Below are 26,103 nucleotides of genomic sequence, written 5' to 3' on the forward strand. Positions count from 1 at the left end.
ACATGGTTCCTATTTTCAACAATTAGTGTGTGAAGACAAGTAGCACATTTGTTACAACTGTATTCATGCTTGGTACTGTTGCAGCACTACTCCGGGATGATTTTGACACTCATTTGTAATATAATAAGTAAGGCATTATGACTTAAGTGAAATAAACAGACACTTTTTATTTTCTTGTGGTTGTTTCCAAATTTTTCCATTGCTTGCATATGTATCAATTCTAACACATCAGCCATACACAAATACACATTTACAATAAGATTTATGGAATAAACCTACTTTGCAAAATAATGTCCATAACTTACTTACTTAATTACTTTCTTTCTATTTATCTATCTATCTATCTGGCGTTCTACCACTTATTTCATTCATTTATTTGTCTTGCCTACTTATCTTATTTAAAAGGCTAAAAAACTCTAAAAAAGGAGCATTGGCAACCATGTTTTTTGTTTTTCAGCTCGAAAGTGTTGGACCCCATTGACTTGCATTGTATGGATAAAAACACCTCATATCTCCATCAGAATATTTGAGTTCCACAGCAGAAAGAAAGTCTTACAAGTTTGAGATGGCATAAGGGTGAGTAAAAGACAAGAGAATTATAATTTGGGTGAACTATTCCTTTTAATGGTCCTGAAAATGGCGCTAACGCAAAAATGAATAAATGTTTTTATTTTGGTTTTGGGGTGAAATATGACCAGAACATGTTTTTGTGAGATTCACCCTACAATATAATAAAAATCCTCAAGTGGCTGTCAATTATACCCAATATTTTGAAATGCACTGAAACACTCCTATGTGTTTTTATAGGAACACATAAAGGATTTGAAAAATGATCTGATGTTTTAAAGACGCCCCCCCACCCCCCCATTGACGCTGGTGGCGGATATGATTTTGTCACCCATCAAAAAGCATGGCTCCTCTCCGGCACGCTTCTCTCTAGAGTAAAAACTGATGCCTACAGGCTGTGAGATTCTCTGTGTGGATGCTGGCCTGACCATCTATTGTCTCTGGCTCACATCAGTAAATATGATCTCTGGTTAAGAGAGAAGCACATCACAGCCAACATTAAATCACTGGAAGTGAGCAGCAGAATATTTCACAGAAACCCCAGCAATGATGGGCAAACTAACTGCAGACACACAAGAGAGCAGCCGGGCTTTAATATTAAACCTATTTTCCTTCTTCCTCCCCACGGCAAAGTCAAGAAGAGGAGGAGCTGTTTGATTTCCCTTCCAATCTCAGTCAATTACCGCACAGCCATAATTTAATAGAGCCAAACAAGGAAGTGGTCGGGGAACTCTAATTTCATTTAGGAGCATTTATCCTAACAAATTAGACAACTTGTGACATTAGACAATAAGCTGCCGATGTTAGAACGAATGCAAAGCCATCCATCACACAAATGGCAAATTAGTCAGTAAGCAAATATCAGGGCACAGAGCCATGACTTGCAGTAATGTCTAGAGCAGTGGTGCATATAACAAAACAAAAATAATATTGGGATCTTTTTTTCAGCCTCTTGACTATATTCAATATGTATCTTGATATTTATGTATTTGCTATGGAATGGCTTAAAAGGGTGATTTTATTACAATCAGAGGAATGATCATTTCAGTCAAACCATTGTTGCCCAATAGATTATAAATGTTTAATAATTTTGAGTGATATGTACACACATTTCTGAATCAGAGTTTTTAATCGATTCATTGTAACAAAAGGTCTGAATTTACCAACTCTAACATCTCCCCTTCATCTCAATGCTCTTATACTCATTACTAATACACACTAATACAAATAATTTTAATGTTTTAACACATTGATTTCTTTAAGTTTATATTCTCCCATTACACAATAAAATGGTATTTTCCTCCACCGAAAACAGAGACTTTTGAAAACGTTTCCATTACTGCATAATTTGGAAAACGATAACTTTAGGAAACTGAAAAATGAAACCGATTAGGGTGGATGTTAATCCAATGACACATTCTTTAGGAAATGTAATGGACAAATATGAAGCACATTCCAATCATTGTGATATTCACATAATCATGTTGCTTAATTTTATATCTCCAGCAAAACCAATCAAAAGACCTCAAATGGGTCAAGTCTGTTCTAATAGAGTTGCACACATATGGAAACAACAATGCTAAATGGAAATAATAAAATACAACTAAACAAATGCTAAACAGTGCATATCTTAGGATAGCAAAATAAATATATTTAAGGCCTGTTCACACCAAATCCATGACGATTTTGCGAGATGAACTTCTGACAAAAGGTCTATTCACACAAAGTCTGTAAAAAATGAAACTAAGCGCTGTTGCTATTCTACAAACATTTATAACAGTCTTCTGCCCTGTCCAGCTGTCAATGCTAGAGAATAATATATTGAATGCTGTTAAAGCATTTATTTAACTAATTTGGCATAATTTTCATTTTCATTATGTTATTTCCATGGTGTTGATGCATTTTGAGGAGTATATAATCTGTGTTTTTTATGCGAGTGAGATCAGTAAAGAGCTGTTTCATATTTATTTGCACATGTATTTTGCCACAAGTATATTCCAAATGGACTCCCGAACCATATTCTATTTTTATATTGTCTGGATTAATCCCTGGATAATATAATACAAGGTACAGTTAAGAAAATACACGTGTAATAATGTACATGAATAACAACAGGTATAGTTTAAAATATGATGCATAATATTAAAAACAATATAAAAGAAAAGACTGGCTTATGGTCTTTTCTTTATTTAACCCTACTATTGCATTCAGAATCTGCATACACCTTTTGCATTTGCGAATGTTTGGTTTGAACAGGCCTTTATGTTTCAAAAGGGAGAAGAAAATTTCTCCCATAACTTATGTAAAAGGATTTATATTTTTTGGATGTTAACAGACAAATATAAAAGTAAAATGCCATTTTGATTAGAAATAATAAAATGCAGAAATTATTTGACATATTAAAATATACATGAACTACAGCAAAACCATACATGTGAAGACATCTTTTTATCAACATTTTTGTGAAATTGTATCTAAATATAACATCATATACAATTTATATTAACATATAATGTGAGAGTTACTAGTAATATGAATGAATGTCCTATTACTCATAACTGCTCAATAACATTTGGTGTTCAAAAATTATCAAACCAACGTATTCTTTTTCAACGAAACATCATCAAAACAACTGTACAACTCAAGTATACAATATTAATACTTCTTTACTATGTTTTTAGGCTAAATCTATTCTATTTACTTGCATGAACTGCCGAATGTTGATGCGTGAGTATACTGCAAGCTGGTTTGGCATCAGATGGCTGCAGAGTAAAATGTGGACAATTTCCTCTTTTAAGCCCTCTTTAGACTTATGTGTGCATGAATTTCTCTCTCGCCACACCCCCTTTAGACAGTAGTACCTTTGATATATTTTTTTTGTTTTGATTGTTACATCTGTCATGTCTGTTTTGTACAGGAAAGTGCGAGTGTCTGTGTGTGACCGTGTGTATGCGTGTGTGTGTAACGGTAGCCTTTAGCCTCCTCGTTAGCGTGCCCGCCTCCCATGCCTTGGTTCGAATCCCGCTCTGAGTGGGTCGAGTAAGACTGGTTACATGTGCATGATTTTAAACAAGATGCAATCCAAGTGAGAGACAAAAAAAGTGTGTATGAGAGTATGGGAAAGCGGCAAAAGGTTTATAAGTAAGTATCTAATTCATAGATGTAAAAAAAAATCTATATAATATCATGTGTAAAGCCACAATTGATGCCCAGGTAAAATTTGAACTGAACGCAAAAGATAAAACAATTTTATATAAAAAAATTGTCATTATTTTTATTTTTAACGTGTATTTTGATTGTATTGACAAAGTCCTAAAGTTTGGTTCCTGTACAAAAACGATGTGGTATTTGAATGACCCGAACGCAATAGGAGGGTTAAATACATCCTTATATTATCCTTGCAATAAAAATAGCAGTTTGGTTCCACTATTGGTTTGTCAACAGTAAAAAAAAAAAAAAAAAAGAGTCTTTTTATGGAATATTTTATTACGAGCTTAGTGCAAACCAACTGTCGAACCTTGCTGCTATTTTTAATGCCATGAAAATAATTGGCAGTGACCTCTGAATGGGCGGTGCTACACCGAATACACAATGGACAAGGATATAATTTGAGCTTTTAGTTTCTTTTTAACTTAACTCTGCCAGAGTATGAAGTACAGCATTAAAAAGAGGCTGTTTGGCGGATATTTTTCTGCTGATTTCACACACGCTCAGCATCTGCCCACGTCATCTTTGCCTGCGGAATTTCGTTACGCAAAGGTATGTGTGACCGCGCCTTAATGCCAGTATTCGCCTGTTGATTAGCGCCACCAACGCATTGGATAAAGCAGCTGCAACGACTCAGGAGCTTTTTATCATTTTTCCAGTCTCATTGGTCGGGCAGTTTTCATCACAGTCCGAAGAATAAAAAATTCGGACCACTCTCCATTTAAAAAAACGTAGGATTTTTGGTGGACAATTTGTCGGACCCGGTTTGAATAGTGGCATGAGAATCCATTGTTCCTGTTCAAAAGCTCGTCTGGAATGAACAATCACACCCAAAACATTTTTATAGTTTGAACAGGCCTTTATCTTTCAAAAGGGAGGAGAAAACACCTCCCATATCTTTTGCTTTTGATATCAAAGGCAGTGTGTCAAATCACACTCTACAGTATTACAGAAATAATTCATCTGTCACTTGGTAATATACATATAATATCCAACCTGGTCTCATAGAATCACATTACTATACCTACATTTTGGCTCGTTGTACGTATTGCAGCAGATTCCTGGTGAAATGAACACTAGAGGCACTAAAACAACAATGACTTTTATTCACTTTTACATGTAAAACAGCAGATTGTATGTTCATAAACACTTTTCACCCTGTTCCACACACAGTGCTATCTTATGACATCTAAACACTTTTAAAATAATGCTTGACTTGTAAGGTGATACATTTTAACATCTGCATTACATAACCAACTACATTTACAAGCTACTTTGAGAGCAATTAAACTGCACGGTAGCTCAAGTGATATAGTGTTGCACTTGCAATGTAAAGGACCAAGGTACATGTCCCGAAGACCATGTGAGTATACACGTGAGCCGAAAGTAACACCGCAAAATTACTTGGTTACATTTTACCTCGGAACCACGTAATATCATTTAGCAAAAGTGTTGCCACAGTCAAGTAATTTTTATGAGATCAGGCTGATAATATCTGACCCAGAGTTTGTTCCATGTGTTGGGGCCATTCAAAAACAGTGAGACACAGGGGTCTCAAGGCACATTTGTAAAAGTTGAACTTTTTTTAACTTGACACAGAGAAAAACACAATGCATGTGGCACGAAAAGAGTGAGATGTGATGCAATGATCAAACATGTACATTTAGCACGTTTACGTAGAAAATAACAAATTTATTAATTAAAAAAATAGTGCAGAGGAACGCAAGATTGCGTCCTGTGTGAATGAACCCTTAGGCTGCTAAGTCACACTTCTGCTGTTGTTTGAAGAAATAGTCAAATAGTATCTGTTGTGTAAAATAACAGCCTGATCTCAAGAAAATTCTGTAACTATAATAAAATGTATTGCTGCAGTGCATTTTCATTTACTTTTGTATGATAGACAATACTGTGTTGGGTCGCCACAATGTAAAGTCTGGGTCCTGAAGCAAAAACCAGTTGAGAACCACATTATCAAGAGCATATGTTGTTTATGTAGCGTATATTCAGTAAGCAAGCCATCATAAAGCCACTTCCTTGAACTGAAGGCCACTTATCAGAGCTGTTTTATTTTGTCTTGAGAGCTGTCAGGTAATTTCTCAAGCATCAGTGTGAATGAAGCATTATTCATTGTTGACTGTGGCTCAGCCGTCTCTTACCTGCCTGTGAACTGTTTCATCAATCAAGAACGGGATTTGAATATTATACAACATAATTGGAGGTTTAACCTAATATGAGGGGAGCGTGGTTACTCTTGTGTTGCCTAATAAAGGCACGTCGGGAAGCAATCATGTGTAATAATGAGCACCTTCTCTCAGGCGGTTGGAGAGGTTAATTAGCTCTGGTCCAGATTACAGCCATGTTTAAACACTCAAACATTACCACTGGCCTCTTCTAAACCCATTCACACAACATCATTTAATTTTTTTTTTTTTTTTTAATGCCATTTTAAAGGAAACAAGAAATTAACATTTTTAGTGTTTATACAATTGCTTTTATATTTTCTAAAGAAAATATGAGTGTTTGTAAATTTTGCAACAGCAATGCTAGGGAGTTGTGGGTGGTTGCCAGGGCTATGGGGTGTTCTAAATGGTTAACATGTTGCTATGCAGTTGCTATGGTATTCTGGGCAGTTGCTAAGGTGTTCTTGGTGGTTGCTATCCTGTATCATAAACGGCGCGGGATGAGTAACACGTTGAAGTTGTAGTGTTAGAGGTCTGTTCAAATCATTTTTTCATAAGTATGAGCAAAAGCAGCAGTTATGCTTGACTTTGTGAAAACAACTAATAATTATTATTGATGGAAAAGATACATAAACCTTTATAATAACCTATAAACTGTACAGACAAGAAAATAATAATTCTGATTATTCGTCATAATATTACCCATAGAGTCCCATAGAGGAAATGGGGGGATCAATACTGCCTAGTCAAACAAAGTTTTAATTCTTTGAGCAGGCAGTGTTTGTCCTTTTACCTCTGTGTGTTTGTGTGTGAGTCTTTCTCTCTTCAGCTAACTGTACAGCATGCACACATCGCTCTCCAGTCACCGTCCTAGCACTTTGTAACACGCTGACCTCTTTTCCCACATTCATACCCCTGCTGACAGGAATTGAGCTTTAGAGAGCTTCAGGTCATGATGTTGCAAACACTTCTCTGCTCACCATAACCTTTGCAGTATATCACACACTTTAAATGTGTTCTTCAGAAAGTAATTGTTAAAACACAATTCTCTGATTATGTTATATTCACTGATCTTTACAGGAATTAATTTTACTTTACCCAATGGTAACTGCTGGGCACTCTAACCATGACATTAACCTGAAGTACTGCTTCAGAGATACAGTGAATCAAACTGAATGTGAACGTCTTCATTATTAAATAGGTCATTGTGAGGAAATGGTGCCATTTGAGCCCTATTTAAGACCCCATGACAAGATACTAAACTTAGTCAAATTATTTGATAGATTTAAATTCAAATGAACTTTTAAAATGAAAGATTTTATTTTAAAATTTTACTTTTGTGGGTGATTCTCAGAAAACTGAGCTTGAACAATGGCATTTCAGGATTTCTATATAAAAATCATAATAAATTACACATTACACAGAATTCCATGTTTTTATTTTTATTTCATGGTTAATTTATTTTTACTGCAACACAACCAGCTTCATTAAGGACCATTTAATATACTGTAAACAATAATAATCCCTTATACTCTGGTGCATTTTTGGGCTGTTGCCCACATTTTTTCACACTCAAATTTAAAAGCTCACCATTCACACATACTATGGACTAATTGCAAAGAAATTGGTCTCATTTTTCAGAGAACCCCCCCAAATAATAATAAAATACTCCAATTATTCATAAATAATATCAATAAAGTTTTTATTAAAAAAAAAAAAAAATATATATATATATATATATATATATATATATATTTGTCGTTGTCCTAAACTTGTAAACATGTCATTCTGGAGAAGATTTTACAAACCTTTAAATATCACTGGAGTGGAAACAAACGATCAAGCTCAACATGCTAACATAACAATAAATCTTAACATCTAAACTAAACTTAACTCAACATAACACTTCAAGGACTGACAAATGATGAAGAAAACTAGAGGGTATATATATACACAGGGAAACTAACGAGGGAATGGAAGGCAGGTGCGGATGATGATAAACCAATGGAAGTGATTAGGGCAGTGAACACTGGGAAACGAAGTGCACGGGAAAACTTCAAAATAAGAGTCCTTGATGAAAATGAGGGAGACAGACAGTGACAATCATATTCTGTCACAATATACAGATCTGCGATATAGGTGGCGCTCTAACGCATTTTAGCCCTCAAAGATGTGCTTGTCCATAGACATTGAATCTAAGGGTGATTTCCATTCCAAAGGGCTCATCCCTATGCCCTTCAGAGGGGTTACTCTCCAGAGTGAGAGCTTCTGAGGGTTGAAGGGTGTAGGGCTAAAAAATATCAGTAATTCAGAACGCACTTCAGCGTCATCTATCCAAGCCAAAGGAGTACTGAAGTACTGCTTGGCACAAAGGCTGACGCTAATGAACATCACCTGCATATTTACACATGATTTTGCATCACTAACTGCTTTCAGAATCCAAACTGAAAAGAAATGTTTAAAATCTTTATGAAAAATTTAAGCTTCATGTTTAAAAAATAAATCAATAAACAAATGTACAGTGCATTTATTAAATAAAAATGCCACTGTGTATTATTCTTTTATTTAAGCTCCTTTAGGATAACTGATCCAGCAAATTTACAGTAAAATAATTCAAGCATTAACCAGTTTCAAACAGAAAGCCAGGGGTTTAAAATTATTTTTAAAAGATCATTATAATACGTAGTGCATCTAAGTTAGTCATCTTTTGCTGGAATGGGTGTAGCCGAACTTTTGTTGCCCGAGATATGAATGGAGAACAGATGCTTACTCCCAGTTGGACATTACCGGGTGTATTAGAGAGTTAGTGAGCAAGTTAGCCGTGGACTACCGTGGATAGTGCTGTAACATTACAGCTTGTAATTATATAATTATTATATAAGACTCTTAAGATCGACCATTTTGTTACACAGTTTTAGGTAAAAGCCGGCCCACAGCTGAATAGTTAATCCTTACCAAAACAATAACATTACATAGCAAGTTAGCCGAGCACTACCATGGATTGCAGATGTAAAATTAACTTTTGTAAAAATAAATCCATCTCCACACTTGATCACTATTCATGATAGTAGGAACGACAAACAATCTGCATAATTCTATACAATTGTAGGTAAAAGTGGGCCTGCAGCTGATTAGCAAAACTATTTCAGCACAATACCATTAGCTAGCAGGTTAGCAGAGGCCTACAGCTGAGCACTGGGTGTGCACCGTAGCTTCAACACAAAACTATGCATTTGAACTCTCGGTAGCAGATAATCCACAAATAATCAAACATACTTACAGGTTGTGATCCTGAAACACCAGATTGTCCTAACAAAGTGGGAACTGCACCATCTTTCAGGAGTAACCGTCTTGAAAATCCGGCATTGGTTGTGGTTGTACTGCTAAATAATTAAAATAAATTTTAACCACTGATTCTTCAATTCATCTGCCTTTGGAAATCCAAACAATGAGGTTTTGCTTTTGCAGTGAAGAAAACAGCATCTTCTCGACATAGCGACAACACTAACCCAACTCATCCTGGCCTCTGCTATAACTACCTTTGTTTGAGGGTGGGCCAAAGCAGCCCTTAGGCGGGCATAGTGATGTAGATACTTTACGGAAGAAATGGCTGGACTACAATCCAGCCGTTTCTTGTAGTTCTTGAGCTGTGTTGTCTGAGAGAGAGAATAACTCCATTTTGCGTGGACTTGTGCTTTGTAACTTTGCTGACTTTTTACACGCACAAACAGCTATATTACACACTAAAGGAAAGGTAAAATCCCCAAAAGCATAATAGGGCCTCTTTAAAAAATTGGTGATCGGTATCAGCCTCAAATTTCCTGATCAGTGTGCCACTACTTTTTTGCTAATTGTTATACCTCTACACTGCAAAAAAAGATTTTCAAGATACGCAAGTATTTTTGTCTTGTTTTCCAGTACAAATATCTACAATTCTTAAACTGGCATAAGATTTGAAGTCTTTTTTTGAGAGAAATCTAACCACATTTGGTGAGATTTATGCTTAAAACAAGAAAAAAACTGTTTGCCAATGGGGTAAGAAAAATAAACTTAATTCAAAGGGTAAACAATTCTTACCCCACTGGCAGATAATTTTTTCTTCTTGATTTAAGTCTAAAGTTCACTAATTTTGTGTAACATCTGAGTGGTCTCCTGCCCACCAGAGGGAGCCCTCACCTGAATTCTGAACTGTCACTTCCTGTTTCCTGCCACATCAGTTCCTGTATTGTCATTTCCTGTTTGCCTAGTATATAAGCCATGCATGCTCATTCCTATATTGCCAGATCATCTGCCTTACCAAGCATTTATATCATTGCCTTATTGCCTAGTGTTTTGACCTGTTTGTTTTGACTTCTCTTTTGGATCTCCCCTTTTGCCTGTTTGCCTGGTTGGACTGCTTTACTGTGTTTTTGACCTCACTGCCTGTTTTTCTGACACTGTGTTTGGATTTTTATGGACTGTTTGAATAAACATCAGCATATGGATTCTTCCTCGGCTTCCGCCTCTCCATCATTACAGGATACTTCGCCAACTATGAATCCAGCGGAAGTTTCTCAGCTTCAAGCAGCGTTCGCTTATCAGAGCGAAATGCTGAAGAACTACCAAGAGCAGCTCAACAAGCTGCAGTCGGCAAATGATCATTTGACCCACTATATTCGATCGCTTCCTTCAGCTACACCACCAACGGTAAGACTGGCATTGCCAGACAAGTTTGATGGCTCTGCAGGACAATGTCATGGTTTTATCAGACAAGCACGCATTTATGTTGAAAGCCAGAGAGATCAGTTTCAAAATGAAGCAAGTAAATGCACTTTTCTGATGTCATTGTTATCTGGTAAAGCGATTGATTGGGCTGCAGTGGTTTGGGAGACGGATTCACAGTTTTGTTCCTCCTCTGCATACTTCTTACAACTACTCAGAGATGTGTTTGAATATCCCGAGGGGGGAAAGGATATTTCCACACAATTGTTACACATGTCTCAAGGCAACCGTACCGCTGCAGATTTCGCTATTGAATTTAGAACCCTTGCCGCTCAAAGTGGTTGGAATGATGTGTCTCTAAGGGCTGTTTTCAAACAGAGTTTAAACCTTGAGCTTCAGACGGAACTGGCCTGCAAGGGTGAGGATTTAACCTTCTCTGAGTTTGTTACTATGGCTATCAAGATAGATAACCTGTTGAGAAACAATCCTAAGAGGAAATCTGCTCATCTGCCTCACACACACTTCCTCACTACACCAACCGTCAACCAAGAACCCATGCAAATAGGCTATGCACATCTATCTGATGAAGAGAGAACTCAACACCGCCAACATGATCTGTGTTTTTACTGCGGTGAAGCAGGCCACCGTAACGTCGAGTACCCACACAAAGTCGGGAGAGCCACCACTACTACCAGACGGGTGAGTGTTAATCAATGCTCTCTTCAGATTTCAAAATCGTTGTTGATTCCTGTTCAGCTGACTACAAAAAATGGTCCCATTACCTTGACAGCGTTGATTGACTCTGGTGCTGCTCTGAATTTGATCAATAAAGATATTGTCAAGAAATACAGTCTACCTACGTTACCTTGTGTTCCCACAATTTGCATCACTAATGTCAACAAACCCATTGAGGGAGGTATCACCTGACAAACTGCACCTGCACAGCTACAGAATGGTCTGTTCCATAGTGAAAACATATCACTCTACATCATTGACTCACCCAGGTATGAAATCATCCTTGGACATCCATGGTTATCTGTTCACGATCCTGTACTATCATGGTATCATGGAGAACTGTCTCACTGGTCCAAATTCTGCCTCACCCATTGCATGAACATCAATATGCCAAGACCATGTCTCGCCACGAGTGTTGAGAGTCCGTTCACTGCCCCCAGTCCCAAAATTCCTGCCTGCTATCATGACTACTTAGAGGTATTCAGCAAATTCAAAGCTACACAGCTACCACCACACCGCCCCTGGGATTGCACCATCGACCTTCTGCCCAATGCCATGCCACCTAAGAGTAAAGTCTATCCATTATCGCGTCAAGAAACAAGCCATGGAAGATTACATTGAAGAGGCTATTAACTCTGGATTCATTCGACCTTCAACCTCACCAGCAGCAGCAGGTTTCTTCTTCGTTGAGAAGAAGGATGGAGGTCTACGACCATGCATTGATTATCGTGGACTTAACAACGTGATGGTGAAATTCTGCTATCTACTCCCTCTTGTTCCTGCTTCCCTGGAACAACTTCGTGAAGCAAAGATATACACCAAGTTAGACTTAAGAAGTGCTTATAATCTCATCCGGATTAAAGAAGGTGATGAGTGGAAGACTGCATTTATCACCACCAGAGGTCACTATGAGTACTTGGTGATGCCGTTTGGGCTAGCCAACGCGCCAGCTGTGTTTCAGTCATTCATTAACGATATCTTCAGAGACATCTTGAACCAGTATGTTATTGCCTACATTGACAATATCCTGATTTACTCCAAGTCGGAAGCTGAACACATTGAACATGTCCAAAACATCCTCTCTCGTCGTCTTAAGCATCAACTCTATGTAAAAGTTGAGAAATGTGAGTTCCATGTTCAGAAAACAATGTTCTTGGGATATCACATAAGTCATCAGGGAGTGGAGATGGACACTACCAAGATCCAGGCACTCACAGAATGGCCCCATCCATCCACAATCAAGGAACTTCAAAGATTTCTAGGTTTTGCCAACTTCTACCGGCGTTTCATCAGGAATTACAGCATGATCGCCTCTCCTTTGACATCTCTTATGAGAGGGAAACCATCCAAGTTAAAGTGGACAAACGAAGCCACCATCGCCTTCACAAAACTCAAGTCAAGTTTTACTTCGGCACCTATCCTGAAACACCCTGACCCTAACCTCCCATTTGTAGTGGAGGTGGATGCATCTGACTGCGGAATTGGAGCAGTACTGTCACAGCGTCAGGGTCAACCAGCTAAGTTGTACCCGTGTGCATTTTTTTCAAGAAAACTCACTTCTGCCGAAAGAAACTATGATGTTGGAAATAAGGAGTTACTGTCCATGAAAGCTGCGATAGAGGAGTGGAGACACTGGTTGAAGGGAGCCATTCACCCGTTCCAGGTTATCACCGATCACAAAAATCTTGAGTATGTAAAGAGTGCCAAGAGACTAAACTCACGTCAGGCCAGATGGTCACTATTCTTTTCAAGATTCAAATTTACTGTGACAAATCGCCCAGGAAGTAAGAATAGCAAGGCAGAGCCCTCTCCAGATGCCATGACCCTCCTCTCCAAGATCATTCTCCTGAACCCATTCTCCCTTCTTCTGTAATTATCGCTCCTGTGAACTGGGACATCATGGAGGAGATCCAAAGAGCCACGCAGCAAAATCCTCCGCCTGCTATGTGCCCCTCGAACAAACAATATGTTCCCCAGGAACTACGACAACGGGTCATGCAATGGGTTCATACCTCCATCACCTCAGGTCATCCAGGTATCTCACGCACAATCAAATTAATCCACAACGCTTTCTGGTGGTCAACAATGAACAGATGTAACTGATTACGTGAAAGCCTGCCAAGTTTGTGCACAATCGAAGACCCCCAAGGAACTGCCATCTGGTCTTCTGCAACCACTACCCATCCCGCAACGTCCATGGTCTCACCTGTCAATAGACTTTGTTACTGATCTCCCTCCATCCGAAAATTTCACAATTCTTGTCATCATTGATAGATTCTCCAAGTCTTGCAGTCTTATTCCCCTCAAGGGTCTGCCAACCGCCATGGAAACGGCTCAAGCCCCGTTTCACCAGGTTTTCCGCATCTATGGTTTACCTGAAGACATCGTCTCTGATCGGGGGACTCAATTCACATCTCAGGTGTGGAAAGCCTTCTGCCAACAATTAGACATCAATGTGAGTCTGACGTCAGGTTATCACCCCCAGTCAAACGGTCAAGTCGAGAGACTGAATCAAGAAATCGGTAGATATCTGAGAACATACTGTAGCCGGGATCAGAATCGGTGGGCAGAGTTCTTGCCAGAATATGCACAGAATTCATTAACCCATGCCTCTACAGGACTAACCCCATTCCAATGCGTGCTAGGATATCAACCTCCTTTGTTTCCGTGGTCTGGCGAACCTTCCTCTGTTCCTGCGGTCAAGGACTGGATACGTCGTAGCGAGAGGGTATGGGATAGCGCTCATGTCCATCTTCAAAGAGCCGTACGAAGGCAAGAACTCCACGCTAACCGAAGACGGCGCCCACATCCTCGCTACCAACCGGGACAGAGGGTCTGGCTCTCTACGAGGGACATCAAGTTACGTCTGCCGAGCAGGAAGCTCAGCCCAAGGTATGTTGGCCCATTCAAAATCGTAAAACGGATAAATGAGGTTACATATCAGCTTGAGCTTCCTGCTAACTACCGCATCTCTCCATCATTTCATGTCTCGCTCCTCAAACCGGTCCACCTGAATGCTGATCCCAACGCTGAGTCTCAAGAACCACCGCCTCCGCTGGACACTGACGGATCGCCAGCTTATAGGGTGAACCTGCTGCTGGACTCGAGGCATAGAGGGGGTCGGCTCCAATACCTGGTGGACTGGGAGGGATACGGGCCTGAGGAGAGATCATGGATTCCTGCTTCTGATATTCTGGACCCCTCACTCAGAGGAATTTCATCGCGCCAGGCCAGACCGCCCAGCGCCACGACCACGGGGACGTCCACGCCGAGCGCCAGGAGTCGCTCCTAGAGGGGGGGGGGGTTCTGTAACATCTGAGCGGTCTCCTGCCCACCAGAGGGAGCCCTCACCTGAATTCTGAACTGTCACTTCCTGTTTCCTGCCACATCAGTTCCTGTATTGTCATTTCCTGTTTGCCTAGTATATAAGCCATGCATGCTCATTCCTATATTGCGAAGTATTGCCAGATCATCTGCCTTACCAAGCGTTTATATCATTGCCTTATTGCCTAGTGTTTTGACCTGTTTGTTTTGACTTCTCTTTTGGATCTCCCCTTTTGCCTGTTTGCCTGGTTGGACTGCTTTACTGTGTTTTTGACCTCACTGCCTGTTTTTCTGACACTGTGTTTGGATTTTTATGGACTGTTTGAATAAACATCCGCATATGGATTCTTCCTCGGCTTCCGCCTCTCCATCATTACATTTTGTTAGAGATTCTCTTAAAACAAGACCTAATATCTTACGCCATTTTGGTTGACAAGTAAATAAGACATGTTAAGAATGTTTAGATAATTTTACAGGAAAACCAGTCAAAAAGACTTGACTTGAAATACATTTTTTGCAGTGTACAATAAAACCACTGATGTATGTGTAAAAAATGTGCTTCCCCGCCCCCCCGAAAAATATTTAGGCTTTATTATTGGTTTGCGCTTTTTTTTTTTTTTTTTTTTTTCAGGATGCTGTAAGTTGCCAGGATGAAAGAGAGATACTCCACTTCCAGTGCTGGCTGTAAATGAGCTTTCATAAAATGATGAAATATGCATATTTGCACAGCATGTAAAGTAGGATAAGTGCCAGATTAGTTACCTAATCTATAGATTAGCTTCAAGATTTAATAGCTGAATAAACTAAGATATTCTAGTATTTCTGAAAGGTTTCAGAAAATGTTGATGATGGTGAAGATAAGCGCAGCATTGCCCAACATGTTGAATGCATGGGCAGATTACTGACAAAATACCTACTTTATTGTTTGTTGGCAATGCAGCTGACAAAGGGGACTGGTTTTAGGCTTCAACTCTTGGGTTTTAAGGGCTTCATGTTGCAGTGTGTTAGGGGAACTTGAATTTAGGTGTGTCCAAAATTTGAGGGATCGTTTTTCAATATGTATAATTAGGGGGTACCTGCCTAGTTCGGCCCGGCATGCATTAGTAGGTGTTCTTCTCTGAACTCTTAGAATGTTTCTACAGAATTCTGCATGCATGGATCCTATGGGGTGTTTGTCCCATCTAAAGTAATCTGCCACACAGAGTGGACCCCAAACCTCACATCCGTACAGAGCAACAGGCATAATAATACTATCAAAGATTTTACACCAAATTGTTTGGTGAATAGTTAGGTAAATTTGCCCTTAATAGCACAGAATGCTCTTCTAGCTTTCTCTTTTAGTGCATTCACTGCCAGACCAAAATTGTTAGACAGAAGTAGTCGTAGTGTAGGGTGTGTTACACTTAAGTGAATGTGTATCTGGTTTCCTGTAATCTGGCTTTTTTCTGGAAGATCATAATTTTAGTTTTTTTCAATTTGACTGTCATTGCCCAGTTCTGACAGTAGTTCTTCAGCAGGTCCAGGTTTTGCTGCAGCCCTTGTGCAGTAGCTGACAGCAACACCAGATCATCTGCATAGAGAAGAAATTTAACTTCAGAATTATTTAGAGTAAGACCGGGTGTTGCAGATTGCTTCAGTAGCACTGCTAACTCATTAATGTAAAAGTTGAACAGAGTTGGATTCAAACTGCAGCCCCGTCTCACTCCACACCCTTGAGTGAAGAATTTTGCTCTTTTATTTCCAATTTTGACTCCGCACCTGTTGTCCAAATACATAGATTTGATAGTGTCCTACATTTTACCCCCAATGCCGGATTGTAGAATTTTATAATATAGACCATCATGCCAAATGGAATCAAATGCTTTTTTTTTTAAATCAACAAAACATGCATACATTTTTCCTTTGCTTTTTTGACGAACATGCTGGTTGACTATCGTGTGAAGCATGTGAATGTGGTTGGTGGTGCGGTGGTTTGGTAGGAATCTGACTCTTACTCAAGACATTGTGCTTGGTAAGGAAGGCCTGTATCCAGGCGTTCAGGATACAACAGAAAGTCTTCCCCAGATTACTGTTCACACAAATGCCTCTGTAGTTATTGGGGTCGAATTTGTCTCCACTCTTATATAATGGGTGTATTAAGCCCATACTCCAGGTATCAGGAAAATAACCAGTTTGCAGAACCAGACTGAACAGTTTTAAAAAGGCCTCCTGCATTACTGCAGGGCTGTGCTTCAGCATTTCTGTTCTAATGTTGTCTAAACCACATGCCTTTCTGGGTTTTAGTTTCTTAAGTGCATCTGCCAATTCTTCTCTGCTAATCTGATAGTCTAAAGGGTCTTTGTACGTCTTTGTAAGTGATCTTGGTTACAGTAAAGTAGGTGTTTTGTCAAATACCTTGCCACTTTTGACAGTCTTTGTAAGTGATCTTGGTTTTTAAAAGGCACACTTTTATTTTTCAAAGTTTAAGATGTTTATTGTCATGGTGTCATGCTCCACCAGACTAAGTTCATGATTAAACAAGAAGGTATTTTGTATAACAAAATATACAAAGAGTGTAAAAATGCTGACCTATCTATGAATCATCCATGTTATGATTGTACAATTAACAATCCTAACCACTGAGTTACAGTGGTTCTGTATCTCCACTTTTCTTATGGTAATTTTTATCATCTTCTAGGGGAAATGAACTGTGCCTGTCACATTGACACTGACAAATGCGTTATCAAAAATCTGTGGAAACTTTCTCCAAATGCGGCACTTAAGCAAATGCTGCACCTTACTTTGAATTCGTGTGAGACAGACATGGAGAGAAATGGAGTGTATTTGTCAACACACTAAAAAAATATATTGTTACATTTTAGGGCATTTTGAGTAGAGCAAAGTTTTTTGTTTTAGTTTATTCCTTTGTGTTTTGTGAGGTTTTGCACTGACAGCGACAATGTATTGTTTTATTGCCACATAGTGATGTACTGTAAAAATGTTTTCAGGCAGAGGCGGCACTAGGGAGGGACTTGCGTGTGCTTCAGCCTCCCTAAGAAAGTCCGTAGCACCCCCAGCAAATGCTTCTAACAGCCAGCAGATTGTCCTCTGTATGAAGATTGTATGAAGAAACATTTTCCGTGACAATATTTTAGCAATCATGTCGTGTGTCCCGTATTTCTGTCACCTGTTTAGAATCAGAACTAGTGATGCCCGATTTACGAATGAATTTGAGTCGATTCCTTCAAAGAATAAGTCAAACGTTTAGCAAAATTGTCCGAATCGTTCAGACAGCTCACACACTGTATCGTTTTGAGCATTTCTCACTCCGTAAAAACAGAAATGAAATAAATAGAATAGAAAAAAATCAAATGTCATGATACACAGAGCAGAAGAGTAGGTAAACTTAACTGTTGAAACTTTATTAAGCGCACTCACTCCAACTGCACGTCTCACTACAACTCTCTCTCAGTAATGGTGGAGCAGCCCCCGTAACCTTGCAACCCCGGACCCCACTTTCACAACCAGAGCCCTTCTACCAAGTAGAGCATGCAAAGTTAGCAAAAAAAAAGAAAAAAAAAAAAAGAAAAAAGAAGCATAACGCAGTGGTCCCATAGACATTCTTATGGCGGTTCACTGGTGAGGAGACAAGAGACAAGAATAATAAACTGCTTTTGTGAGGAAACAGCACATAACTTAATGAACTGACCACCTGTCCACTAATCTTCAACAAGTTTTACACTCAACAATCCTATTGGAGTGAACAATGTGTGGAGTTTACTAGTGGTCGACCGATATGGGTTTTTTAATGGCCAATGCCGATATCCAGAGAGCAGGGTGGCCGATACAATGCCAGTATATCACACAATTTAATATAGTAAATAACAAACATATAATTGCTAAAAAAAAAAAATAATAATAATAATAAACTATTATTTAGCACTATATTTACTCAATTTCACCCAGAACTAAAAAATTATATTGTATTTTAAATGGTAGACAACTCCTCCTTTCTTCAGATTTCTGTTTTTACTCAATTTATTTGCACATGAAGAAATTGTTAATATATTAGGAAGAAGGAAATAACAGTATACACAGTAGTCCAACAACCATGGATGGCATGTCCACATTAGCAATCGCATTTTATCCAAAAATACAGAATCAAACCAATTGTACATCACCCCTGAAGTGCTTTTACCTTGGGCTGCATCAAAAAATGTAGGCAGCTGACTTGCTACCTTGCTGCCTAATCGGCTTAACTGACAGCTGTTTTGAATGAATTGAACTCTTAAGGAAACTGGTCTCTGAACAGTTTGAAAATAACCTTATGTTCATCGTACCTCCATATACAGCCTCCGGAGGCAGCATTTTCCTTGCCCTCAATCTCTGATCCAACAGGTCACAGATGTGCTCAATGGGATTGAGATCCGGCTCTTCGCTGGCCCTGGCAGAACACTGACATTCCTGTCTTGCAGGAAATCATGCACAGAACGAGCAGCATGGCTGGTGGCATTGTCATGCTGGAGGCCCATGAGCCTACAGGAAGGGTACCACATGAGGGAGGAGGATGTCTTCCCTGTAACGCACAGCATTGAGATGAGCTCAATTGAAAACGAGCTCAGTCCGATGATGCTGTGACACACTGCCCCAGACCATGATGGACCCTCCACCTCCAAATCGATCCTGCTCCAGAGTGTAACGCTCAATCCTTAGAACGATAAGCGTGACTCTGACCGTCACCCCTGGTGAGACAAAACTACGACTCGTCAGTGAAGAGCACTTTTCGCCAGTCCTGTCTGGTCCAGAGAAGGTGGGTTTGTGCCCATAGGCGACATTGTTGCCGGTGATGTCTGGTAAGGACCTGCTTTACAACACGCCTACAAGCCCTCAGTCCAGCCTCTCTCAGATGGAAGGATTGTGCGTTCCTGGTGTAACTCGGGCAGTTGTTGTTGCCATCCTGTACCTGTCCTGCAGGTGTGATATTCAGATGTACTGATCCTGTGCAGGTGTTGTTACACATGGTCTGCCACTGCGAGGACTAACAGCTGTCCTTCCTGTCACCCTGTAGCGCTGTCTTAGGCGTCTCACAGTACGGACATTGCAATTTATTGCCCTGGCCACATCTGCAGTCCTCATGCCTCCATGCAGCATGCCTAAGGCACATTCACACAGATGAGCAGGGACCCTGGGCATCTTTCTTTTGGTGTTTTCAGAGTCAGTAGAAAGGTCTCTTTAGTGTCCTAAGTTTTTATAACTGTGACCTTAATTGCCTACCGTCTGTAAGCTGTTAGTGTCTTAAAGACCTTTTCACAGGAGTGTGTTCATTTAATTGTTTATGGTTCATTGAACAAGCATCGGATTTTTACTAAGTTATCTTTAAAATACAGTGTCCTGAAAAAGGGACGTTTAGCACTCGATGGGAAGAAAATGCTGGATTTTTCATGAGGTTCGTGAAATACATCTGCATATTTGCAAACGGTATATAATATATAATATAATTTATTGATATTTGCCTTTTTTATTTTTATTATTTTATCCCCTTTTCTCCCAATTTGGAATGCCCAATTCCCACTACTTAGTAGGTCCTTGTGATGGCGCGGTTATTCACCTCAATATGGGTGGCGGAGGACAAGTCTCAGTTGCCTCCGCTTCTGAGACCGCCAATCCGCGCATCTTATCACGTGGCTCGTTGTGCATGACACTGCGGAGACTCTGCATGTGGAGGCTCATGCTACTCTCCGCAATCCACGCACAATTTACCACGCACCCCACTGAGAGCGAGAACCCCTAATTGCGACCACGAGGAGGTTACCCCACGTGACTCTACCCTCCCTAGCAACCGGGCCAATTTGGTTGCTTAGGAGATCTGGCTGGAGTCACTCAGCACACCCTGGATTTGAAGTCGTGACTCCAGGGGTGGTAGTCAGCGTCAATACTCGCTGAGCTACCCAGGCCCCCAATATTTGCCTTTTATCATTAGAAAAGTTACAGGGAACTGTTGAGGAGAGACTGTTAGAATACATGCTTTAGAGGTAAATAAATGAGCGCTCCACAGGATGCTGGATCTGCTGAAGTGTGAGGTTGGTTTATTACATCTGTTTAAATGAGATGTGCATATTTGCAGATGGTATACGATATTAGTTTGATTGATATTTGCCTTTTTATCATTAGACAAGACAGTTAAAAGTTACAGGGAACTGTTGAGGAGAGAGAGGGAGAACAAAACAGGTGAGCACTTTAACATTATGAGCTCAAACACGTCTGCCGTGGCTCTGATATGCGGACCGTTTAAATGAGACCGTGTTGCACACCGGTCTATTATTTTAGTGACACGATGACATGTAACAACAAAACAAACCATGACTGGTCGTTTACAAGTCTCAAGTCGCTTCACATGCAAGCAGGCTATTTTCGGCACCCTCAAGAAAAAAAAATCAGTCTAACGGGAAAATTAATCATCCTCTGTGATATATTGGTTGACCACTAGAATTTACTACGATAAAAATGGCTGTTTTTTTAAAGAGAAGGTAAAAATACTGCTCCTACAGTCACCAGAATTAAATGCTTTAGTGCCGTTTTTGCAAAAATGTTTCTCTTGGAGGTGCATGTCCCCAGACCCCCAATACTGTTTTGTAGACAGTACTGTAAAATGCTGAATACACCCCTGAAAGTGCGTTGCCTGTTTTATTGAGGCTGCAGCATAGAGATTTCTCTTCTGTTGTCACCATGTGCAAACAAATATTAATAAAATCCCTTGGCCATTTAGTGACCAAATCTCAGCTCTCCCTGTCAGTGATTTAGCACCTCTTCAGCAACAGCAATCAAAATTTGCTGGCGCCGCCTCTGTTTTCAGGCCAGGTTAGTGCTGCCATCCTTCTCATGCTGTTGCTTTTTAAAGAAAAGTAGCCAGCACTGTCATTGATCAGGTAAATTGCACACATAAAGAATGTGGACAAAATGACATAATCACCTATTATTAATGTACATTATTCTCAGTTAACAGGAGTTTTTATACATTATATGGTACATTACGTTATTTAATGCTTATATTGCTTAAAAATAGTTTTTAAAACAGTTTTTCTGTCCATATTGCTGTTCAGCTTAGGAAATTACTTCCATGTTATTTATGCCAGGTTGCATCATTACAGCCTCACCCAAACCTGTTAAAATTGCAGACTGTATTTAGAATAAATATGTGTTTGTTGTCCCAGGATCCTTTGTACCCAACTGCAACAAAGGACTGTGAAAATAGGAACCCTTTGGCCAGTCTCTGCATTTCCAAAGAGGATGGATGGAGGGGACATGGGGGAGGATGATGGGAGTATTGATATCTCCCTGATTGTTTGCCTGCTTTACTCTTGGTATGATGTGTATATATAGTTAAATATCCAAGTAAAAAAACAAACAAACATAAGGCATAAAAGGAACTGACTGGCCCCTATTGCTGGTGAAAGGGTTATGATATGATGAGGATATGTGCATTCCTACTAGGACTTATTTAAAGTTCAACAACGACAAACCGTGGTTTACAGAAGAGCTCAGGCAGCTTCATCAGGCCAAAGAGGATGCTTACAGGGGTGGGGATAAAGTCTTGTACAATTAGGCCAGGAACAAACTGAACAAGGAAATCAGAGTGGCTAAAAGAAGATACTCTGAGAACCTGAAAAACAAGTTTTCAGCTAACAATCCTGCATCAGTGTGGAGTGGCATGAAACAACTCACAAATTACAGGACTCCTACCCCCAACCCTGTGGTGGACCAACAACTGGCTGACGACCTGAATGTTTTCTACTGCAGATTTGAAAGGCCCAATCTCACACCCCACACCCACTCTGACCTTCACTTCACATAAACACCAACACCTCCTGCAACCCCCCTCCTCCTCCCTTCTGCTACTCAACCTGCACTTAAGATCTGTGAAGATGATGTGAGCCGGGTCTTTCTGAAACAAAAGATGAGGAAAGCTTCAGGCCCAGTTGGCGTCTCACCAGCGTGTCTTTGATCCTGTGCTAACCAGCTGGCACCCATCTTCACACAGATCTTCAATAGATCACTGGAGCAGCATGAAGTCCCATGCTGCTTCAAACGCTCAATCATTATTCCTGTCCCAAAGAAACCAAAAATCACAGGACTTAATGACTACAGACCTGTCGCCCTGATGTCTGTGGTCATGAAATCATTTGAGAGACTGCTGTTGGCTCACCTGAAGAACATCACTGGACCCTTTCTAGGTCCCCTTCAATTTGCTTATTGAGCAAACAGGTCTGTGGATGATGCAGTCAACATGGGATTGCATCATATCCTGCAACATCTGGACAGACCAGGGACACTTCAGTTTGGCTTTCAACACCATCATCCCAGCTATACTCCAGAATAAATTACACCAACTCTCTGTTCCCATGTCTATCTGTCAGTGGATTACCAGCTTTCAGACGGACAGGCAGCAGCTTGTGAGACAGGGGAAACTCACTTCCAGCACCTGTACAATCAGCACTGGTGCCCCCCAGGGATGTGTGCTCTCCCCACTACTCTTCTCCCTCTACACCAATGACTGCATCGCCAAGGACCCTCTGTCAAGCTCCTGAAGTTTGCAGACGACACCACTGTCATCGGCCTCATCCGAGATGATGATGAGTCCGCATACAGAAGGGAGGTTGAACAGCTGGCTGTCTGGTGCAGTCAAAACAACCTTGAGCTGAACACGCTCAAAACGGTGGAGATGATTGTGGACACCCCAACACTGACCCCCCTCACCATTCTAAACAGCACTGTGGCAGCAGTGGAGTCATTCATGTTCCTGGGCACTACCATCTCTCAGGACCTGAAGTGGGAGACACACATTGACTCCATTGTGAAAAAGGCCCAGCAGAGGCTGTACTTCCTTCGCCAGCTGAGGAAGTTCAACCTGCCACAGGCTCTGCTGATACAGTTCTTCTCAGCAGTCACTGAGTCTGTCCTCTGCACTTCAATAACTGTCTGGTTTGGTTCAGCTACGTAATCAGACATCAGAAGACTACAAAGGACAGTTCGGACTGCTGAGAGGATCATTGGTTGCCCCCTGCCCCCCCTTCAAGAACTTTACACTTCCAGAGTGAGGAAAAAAGCTGGAAAAATCACTCTGGACCCCACTCACCCTGCTCATTACCTTTTTGAACTGTTGCCTTCTGGCCAATGCTTCAGAGCTCTGAGCACCAGAACTGTCAGGCACAGGAACAGATTTTTTCCTCAGGCTATCCATCTCATGAACAGTTAAATTTCCCCATTGAGCAATAACTATGTGCAATACACAGTTTAGTCTTTTTTATATTTATCCAACACATCCAACTTCTGCCATTTCATTCCTCAAAAAAAAAAAAATAAATAAATAAATAAATAAAAAAAAAAACATTTGCACTGTACTTAACAGATTTGTATTTGCACTGTACATAACAGATAACAGGTTTGTATTAGATTTGCACTACGTATGTGCATGTGTGTATGTATGTATGTATGTATGTATGTGTCTCTGTGTGTATGTATGTATGTGTATAATTATTTTTTATTATTATCTATGTTTTGCTGCTGTTTTTGTATTGTTTTTGTATTGTTGTATACTGGAAGCTCCTGTCACTAAGACAAATTCCTTGTATGTGTAAGCATACTTGGCAATAAAGCTGATTGTGATTCTGATTCTGATAAAAGAGACGTTTGTATTTGATGCCTTATAGAAATCATATTTCACTTTATGTCCGATACCTGTTTTTTTTTTTTTTTTTTGAACTCCATATCAACAGTTTGTTTCAATTTTATCATTAAAATGGTGTTTAAGTAAATAAATTCATTAAAACTTTAATAAAATTAAAGTTAAATATAACATTGTACTTTGTATTATATTACCCTGGAATATGTTTTAAAAAATCAGTTCCCACAGCTGCTGAGGGAGTGACAAAAACATTGGCCCAGTTCTCTTTTCTCACTGATGTTATCCAGCGCTGTATATTTGTATCTTCTTTTGCAAAGCTGGGAAAGTGGAATCGCTGATTTTTTCTTTTGCTGTTGGAGCAAATGGGTAAGCAAAATAAAATTTGCTGTGGTCCCCCATTCACCAGCATTTAAGTTTAACCAACTATGACGACTTCCGCTTTGCGAACGCAGACATGTGAAAAGGGTCCATTGCTTAAATATAATACAATTACTATTGATTTATTATTATTATTAGTAGTAGTAGTAGTAATAGTAGTATACCAGTGAATATTACATAACTATACAGTAGTGATCTATTTCTGTCATACTTTTTTCATTTAAATTGAGCTTATATTTTGCCAGAGCTTTTATTTTTAAGTGTTTCTGTGTTGCTATGACCAAGGAACTCTGACGTTATAACGGCAGCTTCCAACTCTAGAAAAGCCGGTCACTATGTGACTCAAAATTATTATTAAACCGCAAAAGGCTACTATTTAAATAAATAAATATGTAGTCTGTATGTGATTCGTACTTAAATTGAATTAACGCTCTGCCTGCTGTCATCTGCTACAAACAAAGCATCTGATCCTCATAATATTCTCTTCCATGTATGAGCCAAGGATCTCTAAAAGGTATGAGCAGTTTGTATCTTTATGTCAACACAACACTGGCTCCACACCACAAGCACTCACATTAAAAGTGCTTCACATGCAAACTATATATTTAACACATTAAAGTTTTTGCTGCTTTTTAAAGTTAAAGCAGCTTTTGCTTTTAAATAATCTCACTAGGACATGACATGATTTAAATTTGTGCGCTGAATGTTTACTTAATGACATTCGTACGTCAGATGGTATCAGTTTTTGGTATTGGAGCATTTTTACGAGGACGAGTACAAGTACATGAGCACGGTATCGCACCCTGAATCAGGTCCGATACCGTGCTCATGCACTTGTACTCGTCCTTATACCAGTATCGGTATCGGGACATCCCTACTGAAAAGTTCAGATTCTAAGCTCTCAAATGACACCTATATAATACAACCTATACAATTTTCGTGATATAGCGCCCCCATTTGGGTTTAAAAATTAAACAATGTATGTTGTACCCAAGATCCAATAATAAATAATAATAATTAATTTGACGTTCCAAACATCACTATCTGTAAAAAAAAAAAAAAAAAGCTGTGTCTATATATTACATGTATATTACCAACACTATACATTCTCATTACTGCAACTGAAGCAGAATATGTATGACAATGGATTTAATGATAAATTTTGACCACACCAATTATTTTTTAAAAACTATGGCAATAGGTGCCGCTGCCATAAGTGTTTTTTGTGTCAGGTCACCTCATTACCGCAACACACTTTATCATTACTGCAACATTTTTATACTCATTGCGATAATGAGAAACTATAATCGCAGTAATGATAAAATATTTGTGTCACTGTATTTCATCTTC

General features: G+C 39.6%; 1 protein-coding gene across 1 annotated transcript in view; it reads right to left on the reverse strand.

The window, feature by feature from the left end:
* Positions 1–26,103, reverse strand: part of LOC127425144 (retinoic acid receptor beta-like) — a 220,115-nt gene that overhangs the window by 20,446 nt on the left and 173,566 nt on the right. The window lies entirely within an intron of this gene.

Source organism: Myxocyprinus asiaticus, chromosome 34, assembly GCF_019703515.2.
Source record: "Myxocyprinus asiaticus isolate MX2 ecotype Aquarium Trade chromosome 34, UBuf_Myxa_2, whole genome shotgun sequence".
Classification (NCBI taxonomy): Eukaryota; Metazoa; Chordata; class Actinopteri; order Cypriniformes; family Catostomidae; genus Myxocyprinus; species Myxocyprinus asiaticus.